This window comes from Mus musculus, chromosome 4 (genome assembly GCF_000001635.26).
Source record: "Mus musculus strain C57BL/6J chromosome 4, GRCm38.p6 C57BL/6J".
In the NCBI taxonomy this organism is placed as follows: Eukaryota; Metazoa; Chordata; class Mammalia; order Rodentia; family Muridae; genus Mus; species Mus musculus.
In genome coordinates this window covers 115966919-115971979 of record NC_000070.6, presented here as the reverse complement: position 1 = coordinate 115971979, position 5061 = coordinate 115966919, and the positions used below count along the sequence as shown (strand labels likewise).

Here is a 5061-nt window from a genome sequence, read left to right as displayed (position 1 = left end):
CCTGCCTCTGCCTCCCAAGTGCTGGGATTAAAGGCGTGTGCCACCACCGCCCGGCTCACCCTGCCTCATTACTAGAAGTGGGTCAGTTCAGGGGTCTTCTGGGAAGACTGCCTGGAGGTGGTGAGCTGCATGTAAGGTAGCCTCTGGGTACAGGGAGTCTGAGCACAGGAGAGAAGGGAAGAGCAGTAGCCAGGGCCATTGATCTGAGCAGAGGCCAGACCACGAAAGGGCATGGGCTCTTTTTCCCTAGTCCGCAGGGATAACACCCATTAACCTCGTCAGTAGACAAATTGCCCGTCTTGTCAAATTCCCATTTAAAATGCAAACTCGATTTGACAGGGTAAACTGAGGGGAGGTGGGATCGGATGGATAATCCAGTGGAGGCTCATTATCAGGGCCCAATGAGAGGGGCCTTCTGGATTGCCTAACGAACCTGCCGTGATGAACCTCGCAGCCTGTTAATAGCCCATCCCCCACTCGATACTCTGACTAGCCTGCCCCACGGCCCACCCCTGCCTGCCCAAAGTCTGGGGGTTCCCAGCTGTCCACCACTACCTCTGAGATGGTCCATCTGAAGGCTCTGCAATTGTAGCCGAGAATCTCTCTCTCTCTCTCTCTCTCTCTCTCTCTCTCTCTCTCTCTCTCCCTCTCTCTCTGTAACAAACCAGCCCTTCCCATGTCTCACTGGGATCCTGTACATGGATTACACTACTACACTTGGACTATAGTTGTCTTGTCAGTTAGAATTATTAACTCATTTCCAACTGAGAAACCAGAGGCTCAGGAGGCCATCTTCCCGGAAGCAGAGTGTCCCCTCTGGGACATCCATCAGATTCCACGCGTCAGGCTTGCCACTGCTGTCCTCTACTCTGCTTTGATTGTGAATGGATGTCCTTTCCTCGGCCTCCTTCGTTTCAGTGCTGTCACTTTCTATGTGAGGTCAGGGAAGGTGACATCTTTTTAAGCCTCATTTGTCCCATCTGGTTTTTTCTTTCTTTTTTATTTTTCTTTCTTTTCTTCTTCTCCCTTTTTTTTTTTTTTTTTTTTTAAGAAGTGATCAACAGCTGAGACTTTGAGTAAAGTTTATGGCTTAGTGAGCCGCTCCGGTGCTATTTGCAGATGGTTTAACCTAGGGTGGGCTTGGGAAGAGAGCGAAGGCTGCTTTCTGAGGAAGCAGCTACTGAACAGGCCCCTCCTGATTTCCAGGACCAAGGACTCCCTGGGCTCATATGTCCTCTTGCCTTCTACATTCCATGCTCAGGCTACTACAAGAAGAAGCTCATGGTCACTCTCCAGGCCTGGGGTGGAGCTGACAGGTTGTCCATCCCAGAGGAGCATCCTGGGGAATGCCAGAGGAAGGTACTGCCGACTCTGCACCGTTTCCTGCCCTCTACTATAATTGGTCTTTTGTCAACGATTCCTAAATCATATAATAGATGAGAAGGAGATGCAGAAGGGCAACTATGGGTAGCTAATGGTCTGTGGTTTCACCTTATCTCCCAGGGCATCATAGCTCTGCTCCCAGACAGGTGCATATAGAGCCTCCAGCCAGGCTACATTTGTCCCTGTGGCAACACGGGGAATTACTTATGCTGCCTGAACAAGCCTGGAGCTGGCACTCAGTGACCTTGGGCAGTGTCCTCTCTGGGTCTTATTGGGGCACCACTTCTCAGTTTTAGCTCAGTCTCTGACAGTCCTTCCCAGGCACCAAGCCATGGCTCTGTGCTTTCCTTTTATGATTTCTTACTTCCCCCAGGGGAGGATTCGAATCTCTCAGCTCGCATTCAAGGCCCATCTCAATTTGGCCTCAGTTTATCTTCCATCTTTCTCATGACAATTTTCTGAACTCCCCTGTCTCATGCACCAGCCTTGAGTTACCCTCATATCTTCATTTGGTACTGTCTCTATATTCAGTAGCCCAGAAGAGTACTTCCTTTGACCCACTCTGTCCTTCCACACCTAGTTTTATCAGTGGTCTGGAAAGGACCCTAGACCCTTTCTTGGTGGGTATATTGTGTGTTGGGGGGACTAAAGGGGAAAAGCAGAGAGATAAATGGAATGCCCAGAGTCCCTCCAGTTGTCAGCCCAGCCATCCTCTGAGGCTGGCCTAATTCCCTTCAGAGCCCAGCTCCCATCTTCAGGGTGGTGCTTTGGGAGCTGAGAGCCCAACGCTAATGCCTAAGAAAAGTCGTGGATGGATTAGAAAGCTAGGGGGATTAGGGCCAGAGCTGGTGGCTGATGCAGGAGCTGAGCCCCCTCCTCCTGAGGAAGAGGAGGCTAATCCTGCTTAGCGACTGAGGAGAAGGAGCTGCAGAGCTGGGGGAGCCTTCTTCATCCACTGAAGCTGCCAGCCCCAGCAGGCAAAGAAGAAGAAGAAGAAGAAAGATCACCAACCCTGTCTGCCCATCACCCTTTGTTACCCTGAAAACTTTTCAACCTCCTGTATCCACCCCCACTGCCTTGTCCAGCTACATCCCCAACTATTTTAAGTGTTTTTGAAATTGTGTCACACACACACACACACACACACACACACACACACACACACACACACACACTGTCAGGTCATGCCTGTAATGAGGGTGTCAGTTCCCCTGGAGCTGGAGCCACAGGCAGTTGTGAGCCTCTGGTCAAGTGAGTTTGAAATCAAAGCATAAGAGTAGTAAGTGTTTTTAACCACTGGGCTTTTTCTCTACCTCCATCCTCTAACTTTTGTAGCTACCTATTTCTTCATGCACTGAGCTATCTGCTATGTCCCATTCGTCTATCCATGCTGCTCACTGTGTCTGTTATAGGTGGCCTTGGGAGCTGTTAGGTTTATTCATTCCTGCAACTCCTGGGACTGTTTGCTGCTGACCACATTTGAGTTCCTCCTCTGGATTTGCCCTCAGCTGCTCCCCCAAGACCATACTCTCCTCAGGTAAGTCTATAGATCATGAGGTGATGCAAGAATAGGATTACATGGCCCCCCACCTTCAATCTGGAGCAATGCTGAAATGCCACATTAGATTGGGCTGTGGAGTTGACTGAGTCCCTAGAACCATTGTATCATACTGGACCTCTTCCTCAATACTGCTGCTTCTGCCAGTACTTCCCTAGAGCCTTCTCTGTAAATTTCCTACACACACACACACACACACACACACACACACACACACACACACACTCTCAAGAAAATCTCACCCTTCACTTTATTCTTCAAATCCTACATTGGAGAGGATGGACACAGATTAGGCTGCCCGTGAGAAGCCTGGTTTCAGAAGCCCCCAGCCTAGATGCTAGGAGGGTAGGTGTGGATCAACAGCCCTTCGATGGGCACTAATCCTCTGGACTCCTTTCAGTATACCCCACTGAGTGGAGAGAGCCACCTGTACTAAAGCTAGGGCTAAGGCTCTGTTATAGAGACCCAGACTGAGATCCTGGCCCGAAGAAGCCCTGGGGGAACTGATTGAAGACCACGAAGGGCTATCCCCATCTGAGGGTTTGATATGGGGTGAAAGGAGCTCGTCCTGGGAGTCTGGTCTGAATGGAAAAGGGAACTGTGGTTTACGAATCAGGGCTGAGTAGGAGAAATGATACTACACAGGGTTGGTCTCTGGACCAGAAGAGGACAGGGGCAAGGAACTGGGTGGATTGACCTCTGAGAGGCAGTTTGGGATGTGGGGGTTAGTGGAGGGGGACACTCATACTCTGCTCCTTACCTTTGATGGACAAATGCTAATGACATTACCAGCAATTGACCAGAAACAAATAAATAATTCAGTCTGGCCTGAAAATGGGAGAAAAGTACTTAAATGCTATTGACAAGTCAGTCCCTGGCCTCATTACCCATGCAGACTCAGGCCTCCACATCGACCATGCCCCCAGATTCCTTCCAACCCCACCGTGGGCAGCCTCAGGCTCCCTCCCACCTCCTGGCTTAGGTTGGTCTTGAGAAGAGAGTGACCCAAGGCAACCAGGTGGAGAGCTAGGCTCAAGGTAGTTACCTAAATTCCTTCCCCTCTCTTAACTCACAGCTGTCTCTGTTAGTTGGAATGTTATCTCTGGTTCCAGCCCTGCCCAGGTACACACTCAGGAGTGGGCGGGGGCGGGGGCGGGGACAGGGACAGGGACAGATATATGTTCATATGTACACATGCAGAAGGGGACCCACAGCTGATGTATCTATCCTCTTTCAGGACACAGGAAGAGTAGTGACCCCCTGGGGCGGCTGTCAGTCACTGTGCTGTCAGGGGAATACAAACTCATTAAATGTTTCCTTGCCTGTCACAGGGGTCCTCAGTCCCCAAGTCAGGCCCGAGGAGGAGGAAGAGGAAAAACAACGTGCAGCTGATCCTCTAAATGCACACCCAGAATGTCTGGCTCTGGACGACTGAGGATCTGAAGGCTGTGGGCTCCTGGACAGCTGGCATTTTGGGCATTACAGCACATAGCTGCTCCTCCTGAAGCTGCAACTCTGCAAAAAAGATGTCATTTTCTTCAGGACATTGTGTTTCTGCCCCACTTGTCCTCTAGGCCATCTCTCTTGGCATCATCTGACCTCTTTAAGGAAACTGGGGAAGCCACTTTTCTTGTGGCCTCATCCCTCCTGGAGCATATTATACCAGAGCCCCAGTGCTTCTTGTAAAGTGGACAGTCAGAAGCCAGCAACATCTACTGGTCGGATTGGGACCTTCAGGGGCTTCCCCACCCAGTGTCTGGGTCTCAGGCAAGGATTCAATCCAGGAGAATCTGGAATGGAGGTCTGGGACCTGAGCCTGGGAGGTGGACAATGTTTCTCATGTACAACCTGGGGCAGGAAATGGTTCTAAAAGACAGCTATCCTCTTGTGTGCCATATAACCCTCTGTGTGTATGTTTGGGTGGGGGAGAGTAGAGATTAGGTAACCCTCAGTACCCACCTATCTCTGGTACCATGCTTAGCTCTCTACTAAGTGAGACCTGATAAGACTACTCCTGGTGGAGACCAGAACACCCACCGTCAGTATGCAGGATTTTGGTGTGTGCTAGGGTGTGGCTCCAGCCCATGCCTCCCTCCTGCCCTCCTCTCTGACACTAGAGG

The 5061-nt window shown here is 50.7% G+C and overlaps 1 long non-coding RNA gene across 2 annotated transcripts; it reads left to right on the top strand.

The window, feature by feature from the left end:
* The first annotated feature begins 1026 nt into the window (after nt 1-1026).
* Nucleotides 1027-4841, top strand: Gm38492. Of its 2 annotated transcripts, XR_868028.2 has the most exons (3): nt 1027-1359; nt 2796-2920; nt 4273-4841. It is a non-coding gene; the product is annotated as a predicted gene, 38492 (long non-coding RNA). The 2 variants fall into 2 exon arrangements; XR_376561.3 differs by having other exon boundaries at nt 1056-2920.
* Nucleotides 4842-5061: the final 220 nt, after the last annotated feature.